This window comes from Durio zibethinus, unplaced genomic scaffold, assembly GCF_047325235.1.
Source record: "Durio zibethinus cultivar Kanyao isolate XHJ-2024 unplaced genomic scaffold, ASM4732523v1 HiC_scaffold_30, whole genome shotgun sequence".
In the NCBI taxonomy this organism is placed as follows: domain Eukaryota; kingdom Viridiplantae; phylum Streptophyta; class Magnoliopsida; order Malvales; family Malvaceae; genus Durio; species Durio zibethinus.
In genome coordinates, this window is record NW_028322653.1 from 588,707 (window position 1) to 612,292 (window position 23,586).

The following is a 23,586-nucleotide window of genomic DNA, read 5'->3' on the forward strand; positions in this document are numbered from 1 at the left end:
GTCTGATTTTAGTATCGAGGAAGCACCCTTGACGATTTATGCCGCTGCATCTTCTGGTGAAAGAAGGTGTCTGCTATCACGGGATCCGAATGTGTTCTCCCAATCTTCTGCTATCGCTTAATATCCATTACTATCAGAGGTTTCATTTCCCCTTCTTGGCTTATTCTGACTCTTCTTTAGTTCGCCAGTCTGGCTATTCTAGTATAACCCAGGGTAAGCTCGTCAACCCGATCAAGGGAAGCACTTTACGATTAAAGAAGCGGCACCTGTATTGACTTTCCTTCTTTCGAGTAAGAGTGTGTTCCCACGGTTGAAGTTCAATAAAGGGCTCCCTTTTGATCAGAGGAAGACGGTATGGGTCTTTCCTTTAGGACTTTTATCCTTTCTATTTCTATAAGGTGTGCTTCTGCTAGAAGAATGGCTGGACTCACCATTTGAATGAAAGTCGGCCAAGGCAAAAAATGGACTCCATCGGATGTTGCCACGGAATCGGGTTCTGTTTTCGAATCACTTTCTGCTGCTCAGTCAGAAGATGCTTTTGGTAACCGATGTAGCTTCATCGGATGATGTTCTAGTAGAGTCTGATACCGGGGAATCCTCTTCCGTTAGAAGATCATTTATTCTGAGTTTCTAACTATCCTCTAGCACCTTGCTTTCTCCGACTCCGACGATCTAGACAAAATCTCGCTTAAACCTCATTAATAGAGTCTTCCTTTTTTATTATTTTTTCTATATTCTATATAATAATAGATCTTAACTTCAGTCGAAGTGCCGCAGAGCTTTGAACATACCTTCAAAACTTCCTTCACTTTCTTAGCAAGACAAGACCAGTAGATCAAAGGCTATCAGCTTATTTCTCTTTATTTCCCAGCGAGGACTTCTTTATTTACGTCTTGAACGATGAAAAGTATCCCCCGCTCGCATAGTTTCTACGGTCATCTACGCAACCCAACTTAGAACATTTTCGGTGTAAGTCGCTACTCTCTTGTCTTTTCAGCTAACCCGTAAAAACGAAACTTCTTCCCCGATCGGATAATCACCCTGTTGGTTGCTTTGAAGAGTCTGAGTGAGAAAGCTACTATGGCCACGTCTTTGTTTTGTTCTTGATCGCATTCCCCACTCAAGCCCTTTCTCCAATGCCCGACAACTCATTTGTCGCACACCGTCTGGGTAAATGGATCTTTCACATACTCCCTCTTATGTTTCCCTATTGGTCTCACTACCCCGGTAACTAGATTGCTTATCAAGAGAGTCAATCTAGTGAATCTAGTCCGAGGTGGAAGTCGTATTAACCCGCAGGATCTCTAAAGATGAGTACGCCCAGATCTGATTCACTTGCAGGTATTCTAGAACAAGCCCCTCTAGAGATGAATGTGCAGCTGAGTCAATCACTGTGGATTCTGTGGCATCAATCCCAGTTGCCTTTCTTCGGCCGTATTCTTCCACTCTTCCTAAGACCGGTAATTCCTTTAGGCCACTCACTGGAACCCCAAGAATTTGTCCCTAAATCGTATTTGCTTTCCTATTCATTATTCATTGCCTTTCCTTCCCCCGGTTGGTTTCGCTCTCTTGGAACGTTCATTCCTTGTAAGAACAATCCTACATCTAAACCTTGTTCTTGCTACTTAGGGACTATAACTCCTAGAAGTCGAACTCGCGAGCATAAATGAAGATCCCTTATTCGGAAATTTACTGCGCTTTGTATCACAAAGGCCATAATATCTTTCTTTCTATACGACCAAGCCAGCCTGGTAGACTACGAAATCCATATACCATATTTTTTGAATCGTTCTGGAGAGTTTGTGTGAGCCGAGTGGCACATCACTACGGGAAAAGAAAGGGGCTCCATCGAGCTCTTTGGAGAGCGCCCCGGAATAACAACAACTCTATTATTGTACTGCAATTGGTGCGCTTTGCCACCTTAACGCTCTTGGGGTGCGAAATCCCATTCCTTCTTTTCTCCCCACTTGCATTAGTAGAGGTGAAAAAAGACCATTCTACTGAGGCTGGTTCTATCTAGTGCCATGGATAATTATTTCCCTTGGCCTTTATGAATTTAGTCCGCGTCGTGTAAGACATTGGGAAGTGGTCACCATATCAATTTGACTATCTATATAGGGTTTGAGCCGATACTCCACTTGAAAGGGTGGTTTATTCTTCGCATAGTCTGAAAAATGCTAAGGCAATTACAATGACTTGCCTGCAGGCCGGTCTGATTTATTCTTATCTTTATTCCTCAACTGGTACTTGATCGTCATTATGTGAGAATCCCCTTTCTTTTGAAACGGAGTCTAACTCTCCTTCGAGTTCACTTCCATTAAAGAGACCTCTCTACTAAAGTGAAATCCGCCCCTTTTAATTCATAAGGATAAGGATGAGCAGAGCGAAGTCGTGTTGTCAATGGATTTCCTTTCGCTAGAAAAGCAGGATGGGGGGGCTGTAGAATGACTTTTCCCTGGCTGAGGCACTCCTCGATGAGTGAATTGAGTGAGTTGGTTTGCCTGTGCTTCAATCAGATCTGAACCAATGGCAACGGCAAGCGCTAGCCTAAATCAAGATTATGTTTTTCTTTCGGCTCGATCAGGGTTTCAAAGAAAGAAGATTACTACTTAGTTAGATATAGAAGAACCAATCGAATGCTACTCGGTAACTCACTTGTATCCTTTTGTATCAATGAATGAAAAGATTGGAAATGCAATGGAAACTGTAGAATACCTGCATTTATCTCATCAAGCAATTTCTTTCGCGGAACTAACTGAAGAAGAGCTTCTTGGCGTAAAAGACTTGTTTGTTGGCAGATGCCGTTGACTAAGATCTTGCTGACGAGGCCTTTCTTTCAGAACCTCTCCCAACGGTTGAGCTAGGCTCACTAACTTCGGAAAGGGCAACTATACAAGGGAAACTAAACTGCCTAGGCCTATATATAGTTTACCATTCGGAATACTCCCGCATGCAACTATTCCCTAAGAGATTATGGCATGCTTTTCTCGCGAATAAAGAGAAAGTCTTACGTACAAGGTAGCCAGAGTTCCTACCCTTCCAGGAGCATATATATTATTTAGTAGACGACGAAATGGGCGGTGCAAAAGGAGAAGAGGAGAAGTCTTTCCGACGAACAGCTGCTTTCGCTCGTTGCTTAAAATCATATGTAATGTATCTCACTCAAACCTGTGAATAACCCTGTAACTCAAACTCATCTTGAGGCTCCGACCTAAATGGGAAGAGAGGTTGCTTCTCAACTACTAAAAAAGAGGGACGAAGTGACTCGACCAACGGGAGAGGACGAAGGGGAAGGGGCCAAGCCAACAGAACAGGTTACTATCCAAGAAATAGCCTTTCTGAAGATCGTATGATACCTCGACATCTTGAAACGGATGTTTTTCGGTAATGAAGCCGTTTTCCCTTCCTAGAGGTGCCTAAAATATATACCTTTCTGGGTCAACTCAACCTACAAGGGCTAGAAATGGAGAGGATGAAGCAAAGCAGCGGCAAGAGCTATAATACATCTATATGCTATTCCAATCTAATGGTGCTATAAACCAAGATTCTCTTCGTCAGGATCGCCTGAAGAAAGCCAAGAGGAAGCCTAAGCAAGTGAAACTCTCGCGAATAGGAGAAGAAGGCTCCTGGCGAGTGTACCCGATTATTAGACGCAGAAGCTGAATCCTAGAATCCGCATGGTATCCGCCAACTTCAAACAAGAAGGAAAGCCAAGGGCAAGGGAGTTCGCTCCGCTCCGTCCCATGGTTCAATACCCAGAACTACCAAATGAAAGAGACAGCCTGGCATGCGCCACTAAAAAGAGAAGCATCTCGGCGGAAAAAGGAGGTGCTTTACGAGTGGAATCTGCGGAAGAAGCGTAAGAAAAGGTATCTAACCTCCAGGGTTGTTATCAACGGATTTATTCTTCCCCTCGCTAGCCGATCCCAGGACTCCCTTAAATGAGTGTTGACTACTCTCTTCTTTCGCCAACGGGCTACAAGAAGAATTTGATTTGATTGAATGGTTTTCATGGGATTTGATCCGGAATTGGATAAGTCCGACAAAAGCTCATCTATAGAAGTAGGTAGGCCAGAGCGTTCAGTCAAGTAAAGAAGTGAGTTCACTCACTTCTCCCCCGAGTCCGTCGTCAGCTCGTTAAGGCTTCTGACCTACAAAGCAGTGGTAGACTAGATCATAGGGATGAGATACGACTGGAATTCCCATAGGAGAAGAAGGTCTAGCAGCTCAAACTGAGAAAGAGGGGTGCCGGTGATCTGTTCGGCGTAAGATCCTCTCTCTCACTTGACGAAGCGCGCAAGCAATTTATCTTCTCTTTCTAGTAGGGGTAGGAGTTACTGAAAACACACCCTGGTCAGTGTGTGGAAATGGCTTAAGGCTTAAGAAAATTCCCTTTAGCTCTACGGATGACTCACAAGGCAGGATAAAAGCAGGTGACTACCGAGCAAGAGCACTGCTCGCCTGGCATAGCCGTATGATTTCGTCACAGATTGTATTGGCTCGACTGTTTCATCCCGGCTCGTAATGGCGAAGGCTAGATTTCATAGACCAGGTTGCCGTCCGTCGCACTCACGGTCATTAGTCTGGTTAAGCGTGCTCTTCCTTTTAGGCTGAAAAGGATGAAAGCCCGGGTCAGGAAAGCGACCTTAAGGAGTCAATTCCTTTCCTTAGTCTTTTTTAACGGAAGACCCATTTCATCAGTAAATGATCAATCAATATTGAGTTGATGAGTCGACTCTTTCTACTGATTCGACAGATTCTACTGATGCAACAGTTTCGACTGATGCGACTTAGGGGACTGATCCTGGTCAAATCCCTAATCGTTTAGCTGCTAAGCTGAGTGAAGGATTCGTCCAGTGAAGCTTCAATGGCATCAGTAGCATCGGTACACGATAGCTACCGCTTGCCTAACCGTAGCTCGGTAGCTACTGTGCTTATAGAGTCTACTTCTTCCATTAGCGGCACAGTGCAGTACCAAAGCAAATCTTTCAAGTAACTAAGTTGATCGATGATCGGTAAACAATAATCGGTAATTCGTCACTCGGTAATGATCGGCCCGGTATTTATGGTGCGGTATATGGTACGGTAGTCTTCTATGGTGCGGTAGGAATAGGAAAAAATAGGTGTAAGGAATAGGTATACTAAGGCTAGACTAAGCACACAAGCGGTATCCCATAGGTTTCATTCTTGTGGAGTGAAGTTCCGCCCTTTGCGTTAGCGCGTCTAGTGCCAGAAAAGGCTGAACTGAACGGCGTAGGGCGGCGAGCATTGGTTCAAGCACCGATCCTATTTCTGGTCAATCAATTCCAGGGGTGCATCTATCCCATGGTCATAGTTCAATTCGTTAGCTTTCTAAACTCCTGGGATATCTACTAGTCATCGCCTTGAGTCTGCCCTTCCTAGTTAGGCCATTTCCTATTGCCCGTACTAAAGCACCAACAGCGGGAGACTCATTCAAAGAACACCAAGGCAATCTCGATTAAAAAAAGATAAGGCTTTGTTGTTTCCTTCTCATTTGACCGACGCGGGTTTGATATAAAAAATTCTCCACGCTATTCCCCCGCCGGGTAGGCACAAACCATCGGTAGGTTCACATGAACAATTGGTAGTTGACGCTTAAAATCAAATTATGACCATACAGAACGTTTATCGATTTGATTGGATTGCTTTCGACGCTTCGAATATCGAATAAACATGCTCTATTCAAAAAATGAATTCCACCCCTGGACGCTTTCCAATTCAATCTCACCGGTAGGCTAACTCGGATGGGTATGGTATATGCTTTCGCGCCCTACGACTAGTAGGTCACTCACTAACTCCCTTTCGAGTAGGATTAAGACGGAATAGCTTTTAGAAATAGAAAGATTATTTGATAGGAAGGCTCTGACAAGACCTATACTATGCCCCCAAAAGCTGAAGCATGCATAGCCTGAAGCTGAGCTTCCTGAGATCAGCGGTTTGCCCAATTTAGAGCTTAGCCTTCTATCTCAACAGCCCTTGAGAGTAAGAGTGTGCTGCAGGATTGAATAAGACTGCTGCAATTAGCTCCTTCAGCCTGGTATTAGATTCATATCTATCTACTCTCAGAAACCCAAGCTGGAGTGAGAGAAGTGATGGCATTATTAAAGGCTACCTCTTCCCTTAAGTAGGCTCTGCAAGACCTTTAGTTTTTGCCCCAACCAAGCTCTCTTCTATGGCATCGTAGAACGAAGAAAGTGAACGCTCTTCGAACTATGGAATGTGAGAATTAGCATAAGTGGTTTGGGCGGATTCCTTCCCCCCTTACTTGGCGGATTCACATTCGTAGGAAAGGTCTGTTCTTTTGTCTCTTTCCCCCAATCGGTGGTACATCTCCTTTTCCGTCTAATCCCTATTCCGTAAGCCGGCCAGAGTTTGGTCTCAGGTCTTTATCTTTAGCCAATTCCAGTTCAATCGGGACAACAGTTCCTATCGGCATTGTCAGAAGATCACTTCGGATTCTCTTATCCTTTAGGGTTTCATTCCAAGTCTTCTCCCCTTTCCATGCAAAACAGCTTTGCGGACTGCTATTGCTCTTAGGCTGGATGCTGCGAGAAAGCAAGCCTACTCGTTCCCCAGACTCTATCAGTCTCTTCATATAACGCTCGTTCCAGGTATGTAACTCGTTCTCCCTTGAGAATAGGGGAAATCACAGATCCTGAAAAGGTATTGGAAGGCAAGGCTAAGGGAGCCAAAAATGTTAGCGATTATATTATATATATTGAATTGATATATTGAAAAGCGAAAGCCGTAGCTTTTTGGGGTTCCCTTTTGAACGAACTATCCAATGTTTTCCCTTTCTTTAGATTGAAGATATTCCAACCATCATCATATCTTATTTCTAACAAACCCGGCTTAACTTATAAGAGAGGATTCTTACTCCAGGAGCAGAACGGTAGTTCTTTGTCTTTTTTTTATTCTATTTTAGATTTTGAGGCCTTTCGCTCTATGATCAAGCTCTAGGGCCGGTTGAAAGCAAAGCGTCATTGATCTTCTTTTTCGGTTCATCAGTCTCAGTCTCAGAGGAGTGCTTTCCTACGTTCCGGGAAGAAATCTATACTACAAAAGCCTGCCCTTAGAGTATGAAATGGAGAGTGGGACCCTCAAGGCCAAGAAATTCATATATATAGATTCGAAAGAGAAACTGGTACTCTACCCGGAAAAGAGAGAGGGGGAGTGAGAGAGAGACTAGACAGAGCCCTTTTGTACTACGGAATGGAGACTGGGATTGACCCTGCCTGCTATTGATCCTATTTAGAGCTTATCTTTCTCCTTAGAAAAGTCTTCGTCCCTAGCTACTAGAATTATAGGACTAAAGATGTTGGTCGTAGGTCAACCTGTATGGAGTTGTGCCTGTGCCATCACTAAGGGTGGCCTTCCAACATCAATTGACCCCACCCGAGTTTACTGAAGCTATGTTAGTTGAATTGGACGGTCTAGAGGAGGAAAGGCTGAAATGGCGCAACCAAAGGAGTCCGTTCAGAAAGACTGAACACTAACGCCACCTCCGGGAGAGAAGAGAAGACTAACGTCATTTCCTTATAGAAGATCTGGCAGGGTCCCTCGCCTCTATGCCGTTTCCTTCATGGGATCGCCCGATTTCAATTGAGGATGTTCCCCACCAAACAGGGTAAAGTACCGCTTTCTATACAGAGATATGCCCATCAGATGAAAGTCTTTCACGGTCTCAAGGAACCTTGTTTGACTATTTTAATAGGCAAGACTAACTACTAGTTCCAAAGAAAGGAGCATCTGGCATAGGCAGCAAGCCTTGGGAAGGCTTTCTCCGTATGATCGGGTTCTTTTTTTCACATGTAGGTACCTCCGCAGCAAAGATGGTATGGTCGGTCGGCTTGCGCTCTTACTTGGAAGTGGTCTCAGTAGCGAAGTCAATAAGGAGGGTAGTCCTCCTAGCTAGGAAGTATAATATTCATCTTACGATTTGTTTTTACTACGTATCATTAAAAACTAGAAAACTAGGGCAAGCCCCGTTCCTCAATCGAAAGTCAAATCACCAAGCAAAAGGTAGGAATTGGGCACCGAAGAATGAAACTTTTACAATCCATCTGGATGTACTTCTGCTGTAAAAATGAGAGTTTCAGGCACCTTGTGGGGAATCATTCGATGTCGGAACCATGTTCTATAAAGATCCCACTACGCGCTAACTAAATAGAATCTTATCATCGTCTCGTGATAAGTAGCAGTCTCAGAGCCTCAATTTTTCGGGAATGGATTTCTGCTTGAAACCTATTTTCCCGGGACCATTGAATTTTTTTTTCGGAAAGGCATGTGCAACGAAAAAGATCGGGAATTAAAAAATAGATGTCTCAGGAAGTGATCCTAACAGTCTAGCCAACCGGTCAACTTGTGGCTGATTCAAGAAGTTAGATCCCTAAGCCGCCTCTCGCCCTTGAATCGTTCAGGATGGACGTAGTTCAACTCTCCCTATAGGTCGAGTAAGCTCGGAGAAAAGGGTTAATAGGAGAGGTGATAGAAAGTAGAGAGGAATATAGGCAAAAGGCGACTCGAGAACAGTGCTAGCTTCGATAGGGTAGGCCAGCCCCTTCTTTTTTATCAAAGTTCGATGCAGGAGCTCATCTATAGCACATCAACCCGCCCGTAAAAAAGGTCCGGTGTGGAGAAAATTGAAGTGAAAAAAGGCTTCTCTTTGCTCTCGAAAGAGAAAAATTGACTCTCTTTTTTAGGGAAAATCCTCTCTCCCGCCCGCCTCCTCTTTTGAATAGGAAGAGCAGCTGCTTATGGAAGAAAGTGATTCGGTAATGGTATCTATCGCAAGATAAAAAAACCTCAATTGCATTGACCCTAGTTAAAGAGGCCTATCAGTAAAAAGTCTTCTTCTTCCGAACCTGCCATAGGTTCTTTTTCACTGATCCCACTCCAGATCCGTATACGAGGCTATAAGCACCAGAGCAAGGACCAATAGCAGTTGATCGGGAAGTCTCTCCAATAGTAGAGCCGAATGTATCTTTTTTTAGGTTTGTTTAGTAGCTAAAGCTACCCTTCCCTTTTCTTCTTTGACTTAACTCTTGTTGAGGGAGAGCTCTTAGTAATGTCATTTCATTGATGGACATCTTCAAGGAAGTTCTCGAAGTCAAGGTTTTCTTCTTCACTTTGATGATTGATTAGTTCCGGGGCGAATGGAATGGGCAGACGAGTTGGTTCGGTTCTTTCGAGACCAAAGACAGGGCATAGTGACCCCTTACCTCAGCGGAAGAGGAAATTCTATTATGAATCATACATTCTAATTCTCATTCTTGTAGCGAGGTCTTGCTTGTCTAGTCCCATTCGCGGTCTTGGTGAGGCGGAATGCTTTCGATTCCTTGCAAGCCTTGGATTCTCTGTCCAAGCCCTCCAAAGGTGGCAGTGAATGCTTTTTCTTTTTCCTTTTTTAGAAGTTATAAGTAGGGGCATCAGATGGAGTGCCAGCGATTGAAGTTGCTGCCCTTCTTGAGGCACGAGCGATGTAAACAACCTCTTGTCTTCTTTTCGTTCCTGCTTGAACTGGCCCCTAAGGAAATCCATTCTCCTTGAGCTTTTAGCGATTGAATTCCGTCTCTCGGTCTGTCCTCCTATTCGAGCAAGCCTAAGGCTTTCTTTTGTATCAGCATTGGCTTTTTTTTTGTTTTAGCCAGTGTACCAGCTTTCCCGCCTTCAGTCCTTCTTTTTCATTCTCTTTTTATTGGAAGCATTCTTAGTGTGTTAAGGGTCAATGGCTTTTGAGAATGTCTACCTCCTGCAAGTAAGGATTTTTCTTTCTTACCTCACTCGGCTCAGTGATTGAAGTTGCTCGCCTAGCGGTTAGTGGGCTATCTTATATACCTAAGAAAGAAAGTCAACTGTACCCTAAAGTAGGGGGAGCCGAGCGATATAATTTGGTCTTCCCTTAGTTACCTTATCCGTCTTCCTATTCGATATCTAGTGTAAGAAAGAGGTCTAGCACCTTTCCCGTATCGCTTAGTGGTCGAAGACGTGGAAGTTCAATTTGCTTTTCTTTGAGGTCTAGTCTGCTGGAAAGCTTGACTTTCTTACTGTTGAACGACTCCGATCTGCAGATCTTTGAGGTTGAAGATCTCGCCTAGCGGGAAGGATTGTTGCGTCATTCTATACCAACGCATTCTCTCTATCAAAGAAGGAAAGTCCTAATCCAAGCAGTCTCAGGGCTTTAGCGCAGAGTCGGCTTCAGAGGTAAAGGAGGCATAGATCGGATTGGAGCTTGGATTCTGTCTCGCCCTCAGATGAAAGTGTAAGAATCGGTGGAAAGCTAACTCTGTCTTTGCTTCCTCGTTCTAGTTGTTTGAAAGCCGACCTTATTTCTAGTGGTGTTCAGTGTGGATCTGTAGACATGGAAGTCTCAGTCTCGCCTTTAGCAAAGTGTTGAAACGAGGAAGTAGTAGCTTTTCCTCGGTGGTGAACCAGGGTTCTAGGTCCAGCGGTCTCTTTCTCTGCGAACAAGTGAGTGGGCCACTAGCAAGAAAGAAAGTCTCGCCCACAGCGGTCTATGAATGGGTTAAAGCACCCAAAGCAGTGTGAAAGAGCGTTGTAGTAGTTGCTCTTTCTAAGCGACCTTCCCCCCTGAATCTGATAGGATCTTCAGGATTATTTTCAGCCTCTTCCATGCGGTCGAAGCAATTAGAAAGGTAGGTACCCGTACCCTGCTGAGCAGCAACCTGAAACAAAGTCATGAATAAATGTAAGAAGGAATATGCTTGGAAAAAATTGTTGCGGATTGGAAAAGCACCACCTGTGCTGTTGCTGGGAGATTCTGAATTGACATATTTGGAATCGAATGTAGCCTTCAAAGGCAAGGACCACACCAGAAAATGGCGGGGAAGGGAGAGTGGGAAGTGGGCTTCCTTCGCTTTATTATATTTTATTATAAAAAAAAAAAAGTATAATATATAGCTTTTATAGCTTTCAGTGAAGCATTGATAGGGCAAACGCCTTAAGTCGAAAGGAGTAGGAGGTGTGGTGGCGACAACCTCTTCTCCAGCAAAAGTAGATACTATAAGATATCAGTTCCTTGCTTACTACACTTAGTAGACAGTAAAGCTGCTTATATGAACTCTCTATCTCCATAAGGTAACTAAATAACTATTTAGCGTACTATTTTATTAAACTGGGATGGGATCTCCTTTCCTTTTTCTGTTTGTGCTGTTTCAATCTGTGTTTGTTTTGCATTCTATTTTGGTCTACCTTGCAAAGGGTTTGTTCTTCACCTTTTCCGAACAAGGGAAAACCCATTCTTTCTTGCTGGGAAAAGGGATTTCCTATCATCATCCCCATCTCGAACCGCAAAAGCAGACACAGCGGGGGAAGAAGTTACTTGCTCGGTGACAATACTTTGCGTGGTCCTTCCCCCATCGAAGAGCCACGTATCCAGGGTTGACCACATCATCACTCTTTTATCAAGGTGTGGCCACGATCTCAATTGGGTCAGTCTTAAGTATGTCCAAGCTTGACAATAGCAGTGGAGATTTTGAGTCCCTCGGAACGCAACTCCCTTATGAGGTGGAAGACAAGACAGACGGATTCCACTTCATAGGTACCGTTCATGTCAGGCGAGGTTTTTTTTTTCATTAAGTGTCGCTTTCTTACGTCAAGATTGGGTTGGTGTTCAGTATAACCTGTATCGAAAAGAATGCATTAGAGAGTATGCATAGCACCCCCTTTCGGGCTCGTTCGTTTAGCGGATCGAATGAATAAGCAGTCGAAATTCTTTGATGTGCCGCTAGTGCTTTGGTGTAGCGAAGGTTTACTTCTTTCTGTCGCCTGGATAAGAGGTGGGCGGTTGGTGGGTTTTGTTTTTTAGTATAGAGCTCTTTTCAAGCTGGACTTTAAAGAAAGAGATTGATTCCAACCAAATCTTAAGAACAAGCCTTTCAGGCTGACTAAGCGCCTATTTCAATGACTTTATGTTATTCAATAGCGGTCAGATGTCTGTAACTATAAATATGTCCTCCTGTCCAACCGCTTATTGGTCGATCCCTGGCCTGCTGTCTTCGACCAGTCTTGTGGTGGTCTAGTCTTTTTGTTTTGTTCCAACGATTTTCTTATTAAAGTAATAGAGTGGGCAGGCCAATCAGTTCAATGAAAATGCCACTTTGCTTAATACACTGACTTCGATTTGCTTTCCTCGGTCTATAGCTGCTGCGCTGGGGTTAAAGAGGCTACGCTATTGAGGAAATTAAGGCAGTGGAGCGCTCTATCGTGGAAGTAATGGCCTTGATCTTTCAACTCTTCCAGGTATGATATAGGTCGTAAAGCAAGGTCAGTGAGTCTTGGGAGTTTTCTTCGCAAGAAGGTCTTTTTCTATTCTATACGATGGATGCCGCTAGGAGAGCCATCATAGAACGAAGACTCAAGCCCTATAAACTATTACCCTCAGACCACCTCACTAGATGAACCTGTTTAGTGTTTAGCATCTTCTGAGCTTCCCAAAAATCAATCTCTATTCTATTTATCAATCTCATCACAAAGGCTTATTGGGAGAACTGCTGTGTCTATTGTCTAGACTTGAATTGCTTGGGACACAGATTGGATTATAGTGGCCCTTCCTGCAATAGAAAGAGAATGAGCTTTCGTGCGGGTCTCCGAGATCCTTTCGATGCCGAGCTTTCAAGTTTGGAATGGCAGGATTCGATCCGTCATTTCCTATTTATTTCCCTCTTTCTCTAGAGATCTAACTAAAAGGTTCAGCAACAGTCGGAGAAGCATAACTTGTCCTTCCGGGTCATAAGCTGGGTATTTGGTCGATCGCCTCACTGCATTTCCACAGAATGGATTTTAAGATAGATATGGTGAAGATCTGTTTAGTGGCCTTTTTTCCCCAGCATCATAAGTTGGTAGATAAGAGAGGTCCCTAGAAGGATAGCTTTCACCAGAACTCCGGGAGGGTGCTTCAAAAACAGTAGCTGCACTTGGATAGAGAGAATTCTCAGCCTTTGACCCGCCCCAGCATCCCCTACAATCAAGCTCCTATCCATCCGATTCGGTCTCTATACGTATCCCTCGTGCTATGTTCTAGTTACGTCATGAGCTCTAGTAAGGATCTCATGGTTGCTAGTTTCAAGTCTCGGACTAGAGTCTCTTTAGTCTAGTATCTAAAACCTGCCTTTCTTTTCTCGCTTTCGCTCCCGTACAGTAACGGGATATTAGGGTAGAAACAGGTAATAGGAACTAGTTTGAGGTACAGGTTCTCCCCGTGCTGGTACTAGAAAAGGTACTAGTGAAAGTAGTAGGTTTGGTTACAGGAATTAGGTTGGTTATAGGAAACAGTCTCTAGTAGTAGAAAAAAACCTGTTTGTTTCGTTGCCTACCCTTATATAATAGGTAATTTTATATCTATCATCACATCACAAAACAATAGCTAAAACTAAAAAAGGCACACTTTTATAGTGCTTGAGCCTTAGTATCAAATAGGGTTCTCCTTCCCGGCACTGGATCAGTCACTAAGCGAATGTGCAACTATCAAACCATCCGTTTTTCGATTCGGTGTGTCTTCAGCAGGCCAACTAATCTATCTAATCTAAACTACTAATCTACTAAACAACTATTAGACAATCAGTTCCTCCCCACTTCCATAGCACATAGCTATTGATCTCCTTATCCCAATCATGGTGATACTCCGAGAGCGCCTTTACTGCCAGTAATGCTCGATTCCCACCTTCCGCCTCTCCATCCGCCGCTGAAGAAAGAATTTCACCTGCCCCTTCTGCTGTCTCTACTATTCGACATTTCCCGGAGGAGTAAATCAGTGAGGGAGGGAATTAAAGACGAAACACCAAGTCTATCCAAAACGGATCTGTAAACTAGCGCTACTCGCCTGTCAGCGATGACAACATCATCGCCAGGTACTGCGTACTTGTCAAAACAGACTCCTGGATACACCTGTTCAGCACACCACCACACCACAAAGTGATGAGTGAAGGCGAACAGTGGCCAAGAGGTTATGAAATAATGGTTGCCCAGCCATAAAAGCCACCTCTGATCTTTTCTTTTACAAACGGGGCAGAGAAGACATTTGTGTCCAGTGCTGAATTAACAGTGGCTGAGGCAAAGGGCTTGCCAAACAAATATAGACTTATTTCAAATTGGACTAGTAACGGCCACCTATCAGTAGCCGCTGACAAGTAAAAAGAGAAACACTCCATACATCCGACAAGCCTTTGCAAAGGGCGAGTTTGATTGAAAACATCTTGATGTTATATATAAATCGTAAGACCTCTGCAACCCATTGATGAACAGGCCACAGAAGCCGTTGATTAACGTAGTTACCAATGGCAAACACTCTCCCTCTTACCAGCTCCTTCGAGCGAGCAACCCAGTTTCCCAGCTGGAATCCCAAGATCCGTAAGCTTGGGGAGATATAGATCCTCATGAGGAACCATTCATAGTCCAGGTAAGCACGTTCTATAAACTATGTGTTAGCATAACGAACCCCACAGAACACCTGGAGATTCATGGGCTCCATGTCCATGGATAAACTTCAAGAGCGCTGCCCAGGTTGCCAATTCATACTCTAAAGAAACAAAAGAAGAGCTTTCTCTCCTTGCGCTCCTAAGAGATAAACCGATATTCCTGTGAAGTACCCCCGGAATTAGTCCATGAGTTGGAAGAGCCTTCCAGGTTGGTTAGAAACGAAACCCTTGTTCAAGGGGAATCGCTTTTTTGGAAAACGAGCTAATTGCTCACAAAAATTCTCTTCCGCAGTAATCACCATCTGGCGATGAGAAGAGTTCAGGTCGAGTCGATTAGACAGATCGGAGTTGAGGGATGAAGAGGAACCATCTGTATCAGGCCAAACTGACGAGCTGGTCCATACCACTCCACTTTTCTCACAGAAAGGTTTCGAAGAAAATACGATCCCCAAATGAAGGTTCTGAAAGAAAGGTTGCTTGCAAATAAAAGAAAGGGAGGTTCTTTTAGAAAAGAGACCATATGCAATAGCGCACCTAAGTCAACTGGCATTGCATTAAGGTAGCGTAGCTAAAGAGGCTAAGATGAATGCTGATCACCTCTTCTAACGGGAAGGAAAGGTTATGTAATAAGTTGACTCGCTCTCTCGGAAGGCTATCTCCTCGGTATCCCACTGGATCATAAGCCACCCACTCGCGGATAGATATACTTTATTTCATTCTATAGAACCTATAAGAGGTTTTGAGTAGCACTTTATAGTCGCGTTTACTATCGAGACATGGAGAACATAAAGCCTGGAATGAAAGGCTATATTCTGGCCAACTATTTTGAGTCTAGTCCGAGCCCGACATCGAGGGGAAGTGGATGCACAGAGAGAAAAGCATATATTTTATTTCATAACCAGGTCTAACTCCCACTCTAGTGTCCGGGGCGGGTAGTTCAACAGCTTGTTATAATCAAAGGCATGAAGCTTGGCATGGAGACATTTCCAGTGGAAAACTTTAATGCCTCAATGGCAGGGTTCGCCTTCCAGTACAAACAAAGGTTCAGTCAACTCCCTTGCCGAAAGCTTAGCTACCTACACCTAGCTTTGAAAGAGTTGTGGAAGTTTCCAGTCCAGGTTGAGTAAAAAGACTACGCCAAAGAACGTTTATAAACCCGAGTCAGGTACAGGAAAAGCGAAAGAAGCTCTTTAGCGGTCAACTTTCTCATATAATATAGGTGAAGGTTTTGAAAAAAAGCCGCTTTACCGAGTTTACGAGGTGAAGGTTCTTTTAGAAAGATAACTCGAAAAAGGCCAATAGGTTCTGAAAGAAAATAAAAGATCGTCTCTCTTATAGCGCTTAGCAGCTCGCAGCGCACCTTTAATGTCTACTTCCATCAACGATACTGGCTCTCGCTCATTTTTGCTCCGCCCCTAGTCCTGAAGAGAAGTGGCGTACACTCCAGTAATTCATGCCGCTTTCACTTTCAGGCCTTTATCTGAAACTCCTACTTATTGTGCCTTAACTATCACTACGGATATGCTTCAGACAGGTGTCTTTTATTTCCTATTCTCAAATCCGCAAGAAGTTTATTCCCCGCCTCACTTACTAAAGAGCTGGAGTTAGAACGGAGGGTTGGTTATCTACACTACGGGTTAGGTTAGTTTCTTCCTTGGTATAAAAAGCAGAAGTCATTAGCGGACTCCCTACCTACCTTGATTTACGGCTAGAGCTACCCTTACTTGCCTTACTTTTACGATCCAGGGGTTAAAGGAACCTTTCCCTACATAAGACATGACGGTACCTGCCCTGACGGCTTCACTCCATTCACCCCGGGCAGCAGGTAACGAGACTGAACCTGGGGTCCAGGATCTGTAGTTTGTAGTTCTCCAAACTTGAAAAGTAACTAACAGCTGGTGAAAGGCCCAACTTTCCTTTTTTAGGATAAATTTGCCTATGACTTGATGTAAAATGAAAAAGTACTTTAAGATAGGCATGAATCCCTAATAGGCGCTCTTAGTCTTACATCATTCTTTTTTCCTCATTCGACCAGGTAGGAGCGGAGAGACACTCGACTAACAGGAGAGGTGGTTCGGAGACAAAAACCCGTAAGGTTGAGGGGAGGATCCATAGTAAGCTGCGTATAGGCTCATTGCAGTTCCTTGAATTCGCTCGGTACGACTTCAAGTCTCGGGAGTAACAACTTCGTTGCCGTCCCCTACCCCTCGGGGCCTTGTGATAGATTTCTTGCTAGGGCTAGGGTCAAGCAAGCCTTCCTCCATCCGTTTATTCCATAGCCTATCGAGCCAAGCCAGATCTGCAGCCAGTGACGATAACTAAGTAGTTAGTATAAGTAGTAGTTTACTGGGACGATCCACTAGATCCATAAGCCCCGTAACGGAAAATAGCCTTTCTTTTCCCAAACCTCGTTCGATCCCGAACTGCATTCAAAAAATGAAGCAAGGACTTGCTTCTCTGAGCAAAGTAGTCTAGCCGTAAGCACTACATTAAAAAAAGTGAATTAACCGAGGGATTACCAAGCTAAAGATAAAGATAAGGTTTTGAGCTAACTTCCATGATAGGGAAGGATCACTTTTCCTTTCAGTCTCATGCGGCGAAGAGAACCATTTAGTAACCTAAAGGAAAGAACCAATGTTGTAAGGTAAGGAGGAAAAAGAGGGAGCAAAGCAAAGATATCCTATCCGTACGGTTCAGAGAGGAGAGCAAGACCAACATTAAAAAGAGCAGGTCTTCGAAGCCGCGAGTAGAATACTTGGCCTTGAAGCGAAGGAAGCGGGCAAAGAATTGCGTTTTGCGTTAAAGCCTCTCTTCCTCAAACCTAAAAGAGAATGCTCTCCTCTTCTTATGATTATGGAACTCAAGTCTGAAAGAGTTGTGCCCCTTTTGGCTACTAGCAGGCTTGACTTGCCCATCTCCTCGTGATTTAACTCGCATTCAGCTGGTCTTGTTCCTGCGGTTGGCCTTTTGAACATGAATGGTAGGAGCTCCTTAATTCGAAGGTGGCGAGTTGAAAGAGTGGCTGGTGTATTGGCTACGCACATTAGTTGTTCGGGCGAGTAATGTAAGACAAGCTAAGCGAGTTGGCTATTCATTTCGGTTTTGAGCAGACAGGGTAGCACGGCAAGCTGTTAAAATAGTTAGAGCAGCCAGAGAGGCAAGAGCAGGAAGCAAGCAAGCCGGTAAGCCAGAAGTGCAGGCCTTTGACTCAAGACAAGCAAGAACAGTCAGTCAACACCGATCAGGCAGGAAGCAGACAGTAAGCTAAGAATACTGGAAGAAGGTGGTAGTTCAGCCAAAAGCCTAGTGAAACCAGAACAGTAGGGCAAGCAGTAGAGGATGCGTAGTAGCGTTCAAAGATCACTCTTTGGCCTTTAGACTCGCTTCAGCGACTTCGCCCTTTAAGTGAGTGACAAGGGTAAGGAGTAGTAGTTGAGTGGCTCGGTCATTCTCATTCTAGAGGGCGGTGCACAAAAGGTTTGACCCCAGGGCGGCAGACAAGGAGAGGGGGACTCCCTCGATCCGGTATGGAAAAGGGACTAAGGTAAGGTTTTAATCAAAAACCAAGGGTTGAATCGGAAGAGCTTAGTTAGAAAGCCAGCAAGCAAGGCTGCTAAGAGAGGTTAGTTCCTTCACTTTTTTCAGTGTGGGGGACTCAGTAAACAGATATTGAATAGTCACATTCTCCGCGAGACCGAGTTGAGGGAAGGTTTGCTGCAACCATTCGAGAGGCTCCCAAGAACCTTATTCGTCAGGAATAAAGCCGGCGTACTAGGGCTTCTCCGCGGTACTTATGTCCAACCTTTCAAAACCAGTAGCATCCTAAGTCCCAATGGTTCTTACTGGCATTATAGATATAGAGTAGTAAAGAACCAGGTTCCCCCGTATGGAGCCTCTTTGTCTAGTCCCCACTTAGAGCGACAGCTGCAGTCGTAAGAAAGCAGCAAGGAGCTTGACTACCTTTTAAATTGTAGGGGGAGGTCTTTAAAAGACGTTTGAGTCAAAGAGAGTTCTTGTTCCCGTAAGTGAGAGCACTGCCCGATACTGCTTGCTCGGTCCTCTAACAAAATGGTATATAAATATATGCATATAGGCCAGGTTGGTACCCTTAGAGTCCGGTCTTCACTAGAGAGTGGCAACCCTCGTTCCTTTGTCCAAAGTCAAGATAGGGATCGTAACTAGGCTCCTTTGCATAATTCAGGCCTAGCCATTAACGGAGAAGCAATGGGAACAATGGAATCCGTGACTGTATCAGATTCTATTGGACGAATCCCCGTGCGGGAAAGAAAGCAATCTCAAGACCGGGGCATCTTTTAAAGACAGAAGGGAAAGACGAGTGAGACCCGACGAGCTTCTTATTGACAGCAAAAGTCTTATTGGCGGTAGTGAAAAACCCAAAAATCTCCTCGGGAGGACGGGTAGTACCCAGATGTACGAAATGAATATTTCCAATGAAGAATGTTGAATGACGAATAGTCGACTTAGCTTCAAGAATAGCTGAAATAGTTGACAGGAGTCAATTTCATTTTTAAATCATGAGAAGGAAGACGTTGAGATGGGGAACTCGCTTGTCGACGCAAACGAGACTTGAAGTTCCCAATGAAAACTATATTGAAAGTCCAGTTTTGAAGCAGCAGTTCTCCAGCAGGAGTTCCTGGATCCCGACCTCAGGTATTCTTTATATTAATTATATGATCCCGAATAAGTTTTTTTTTAGTTTCACGGAGGTGTTGTAGGACACTCTATAGAGAAATGCGTGCCTGATAAAATTATCTAAAGAAGAGGCAGACGACTCAGTAGTAAACGCTGTACACCAAGCAAGAAGTTCCCTTTTTTGGGCAGATGATGCACTCAGGATTCAGTTTACATTCTAATCCATTCTAGGAATCTCCTGTTAGGGAAAAGCCCTTAGTGGTGCACTATCGTGAGACAGACAAGAGATGCGCCTCTGACTCAGCCACCAGTGGCTCCTAGGCCAGTCAAAAGTCCTGTTCCTGGCAAGCTGGAGTACGACACCCTTGGAAGTACGATTAACCGAGCGAATCCCAAAGAGAAGTTCCCGCTACCCCACCATCGGTGGACAAGACTGAACTTCAATGGGTTAAATGAGCACACTATGACTACGCATATTGAAAGAATAGCTTGTCAGAATCCTCTATTGAGGAATAGAATAGGCTCTTTGAAAGGGTCGGTCTTGATGCCTACTGCCACATATGACCATTCCCACGAGCAGTTAACGGATATGGGCTTCGGTAAGCACTCCTGGTAGGCGTCATCAGTGCTATAGGTGCTGAGGTTAAGAAAGAATAAGGGATGAGCCTTTCAAGCGGCTAAGGCTAGAAATTTATATAAGACTCAAACAGTCTTTTAATCAATCTCCTGCTCTTCTCTTAATGATAGTGCTTGTGTAATAGGCGCATATAGGGATTGAAGTTGGGGGATGAGGAGGGGTACATACGATGCGTATAACGTGCTCATACTGACAAGTTAGGAGCTTCCCCCTGAAATAACTAGGCTAGTTTCTTAATTTAGTATAGTAGCGCGAAGTACGGGACAAGAGTATGTCATATAATATATATAAATAAGAAAATATTTTTTATTTAATTAGGTAAAGCCCTCCTGTTTACGGCAATCTCAACATCGTTTTTTAATTCCCCCCGCAGGCGCGAATCCCTTTTTTTTTTCTGTCGGCTTTTGGTCTTTCCTGGATCAATCGGCCTGAGGGAGAGTGAAGTGACGCAAGGGCTCTAATTGATCTTCCCGCTCTTCTGTCTGTCATCTGTCAACTGGAACTGGTAAGGGTCGCATCTGTCCTGTAACTGTCCTATAGGTATAGGCGGTCCAATCGCTCATCCGTCCTACGAAGACTGTCCTCTAGCTTCTGTTATGAGGGAATTGCCTATTGGATTCCCTGTGAAAGCCATCTTTATTCGCCTTACTGAAAGAAGGAAGATTTTGAACCTCGAAAGGGAGTTATCGCACTACTAGTCTACGGGCGCGGTCTAACAAAAAGGTTGGAGGGAGTGAGACTTCCTATCTTAGCAAGAAGCGCACAGCAAGAGTGAGCACTGCTATTTCATTCGGTCTGTCTTTATTAAATTAAGCAATTCCTTTCCTGGCTTTCCGGTCTGTGAGAACCCCCTTCCCGGTCGATTACTTGGCTTTCATGAGTGGAGTGTCGTCCCTTCGATTTTTTTGATTGTGACCTGGTTCTACCAAAGCAGACTTCCACACTGCCACCCCTGGCCCTTACGGACCTTCCTCCCTCTCGCTTCGTTAGAGCCCCTTCCTCTCCCCGTAGGTCGAGTCATTTCCTCCCTCCTTCGATCAAAGCTGAAAACGCGTCTATCCTGGAGATGGTATTGGTTCGACTCTGACTGAGATGGAATCTCTCCTCTTAGCCTTTCTTTTCTTTCTGTCAGCCTAGGACTCGACTTTTCCAACGAAAGAGCTAGGCTTTTTTTCATCTAAGTAGATCCGTCCCTTCTTCTATAGCATCAATTCAATGGTACTCTTGGAAGGTCGAAGAATCGGCTTTTTTTCAACTCAAGAATGCTGTGGCACTTCTGCCTTCCTTTTTTCCTTATCTTCTCTTATCTCCAATCGAGACATAGACCTAACTTTGGCTGGTATACGAGTGGGAAAACAGGCTTCTGCACTTAAAAGTCCCTTCTTTTTCTCTTTTTCTTAGGGGAAGCCCAAAGCTAGCTATCTTTTCCTTGTTCGACTTCCCGTCCACTTCCGTACGACCATAGAAAAATCTATCCCGTACCCCCGAAATAAGGAGAAGGTATAAGGCTAGCCAAAAGAAGAGGCGCATGTCAGGTCAGCCAAAGCCAATCAAATAGAAAGGGTTCACTACTCCCCGGCCGTCAAAGTGGACCAGTGATCATGTAGACCAACCCACAACGAGGAAAGGAGAAGGAGGTGAAGGGTATAGACCCGGCTCCACGGATTCATTTCATTCGTTATTCATCGTTAGCTATTCCATGTCTTTCGCTGCGGGTAGTAGGCTATAGCTTCCTTCATTCTTCATTGGCTTAATCCGCTTCTTGTATCCGAATTTTGCTTTGCACTTCTTTCGCTTGGTTGAAGTGGAATAATCTTCCGGTCTAGTGAGCGTATATGCCTCCTTCGCCTCCGGCTTCTAGCCTTCAACGCTTCGCTACCCCTGCCCTGTGGTACGTCAAATGGTTGGCCCATAGGTAAAGTAAAGAAATGAGATTCCCTTACCCAGTTGTGCGTTAAGCGATTGCCATTAGGTACAGGTACATTATAAAGAAAGAAGATAGATTCCCCTCCCGAAGATCAGTCGGCTATCCAATTCCCTATATGGGTTGGCTATCCAGTTTTCGTCCCGGGTTGAAAAATGAAATTGGTACACAGCTGTTAGAAAAAACCCCCTTGGGACAGAAGAACGGGAAAGACGAATCCGATTCTGTTCTATCGATAAAGGCATTTTTTTCTACTACCTTTGATACGCGGGCGATCAAGTCAGATGCCTGCTTCTTTCTGTCGGCTCTGGGTCTTAGGGAATTATCTTCCACTTCCGTACGACAGTAGGCTATCTTCTTACCGAGCGGGAAAGGAATGGACTTGCTAAGACCGCTTACGCCTTTTCGCCCTTACTAAAAAAAAACTAAAGCACCAACTGCGGATAAGGTGATAAGACATCAAAAGGAAAGTTATAGGAATCAGGTAAGGAGGGTAAGTAAGACCGGCAATGCCGCATCCACGCATCAAGAGGAAAGAAAGAACATAGGTCAACCGAAGCCAAGGGAAAGCGATCCAAAGCTAACCATGCCACGAACAGTCGACTCGACAAGAACAGGGGATATTGAAACTAATCTAGCATAGGCCGAGAAATCCTTTTCTTCTTTGCACGACAGGAGCTGAGACATCAGGAAAGTAAGGACTATTCTCGGATGCGGGGAATCTTTTAATCTGACCCATAGCCAACTAGGAAAGGCAAGTGACCCCGTTGTAGTCCTTTCAGTACCGGCCTGAGCAGCAGATATGCGAAAGCAAGAAATTCTGTATTAGAATAGAATAGAAAACTTTTCTTCTGGTTAACAGCTTCTATGCCAAGAGCGTCTGCGTTGTAGTTCTTCCACGGCATGCTCAAAGAAAGACTTCCTCCATGGCATAGCTCAGTCATTCAATCATGGTAGGGTCAGTCAGACAGGATTCTTCTCCTAAGCGCGGGTGTAGCTCCCCATGGTGTCTTTCTTCTAGCTCTGATTAGTTTCGCGCCAGCCCTTTTCATTTCTTCGGGGGCCCACCATCATAAGCTTTCTTCCCAGGCCAGTGCCTTTCTCTCCAGTTATAGAGGGAGTGCTAAAGATTGGAGTCCTAAGGAAAGACTATCCAAGTTCAGTTGCTTTCATTATAGGATACATCGCTTGAGCTTAATGTTAAGCTGCGACCTACAGATGGTGAGCCTGTTTCCGATCTCACTCTTTACCGGCAGTTGGTGGGAAGTCTGTTATAGATGACTATGACTCACCTTGATCTTACTCATGCAGTCCCTGTTATCAGTCAGTTTATGACCGCTCCCAGATCCGTTCATCTTGCAGCAGTTTTTCGGATCATTCGTTATGTTCGAGGTACTCTCTCAAGGGCATTCTTTTTTCCTTCGTTGAGGGCATTCGTGAACAATAGGTGCCAGGTTGCGCCTGTGTGATATGATATTGATCCAGGCTTTCAGTCGACGTGAGGCACTCTTTCTCTTATATAGGCTATATTGCAGACGATTGGGGGCATCTAGCTCTAAAGCGGTAGAACAAAGAGAATATTCTTCTTCACTTGTTCGAAAAGGTGGCAACAAAGCAGCTCCTTTAAAGACATCCATGACACCCGCTTCAAGTCAAAAAAATAAGAAGTCCCACTGCAGTTATTCCCCTAAGCGTTTATTCCGCTAGTCTGTCCCTTAGTGAAAGCAGAACAGGAACTTCATTCATATCATATTGTTTTACCGAAGTCTGCTTTGCTCTATCTGAGGCTAGGCACCTAATCCCCCAAAAAGAAGACTTGAAGAGGGCGAAGGTCTCGTATCAACCTCTTTTCTTATCCTACCTTCAAAGTAAGCTCCCTGCACTTCTCTCTCTTAACTTTTTTTAGTCTTTTGGGG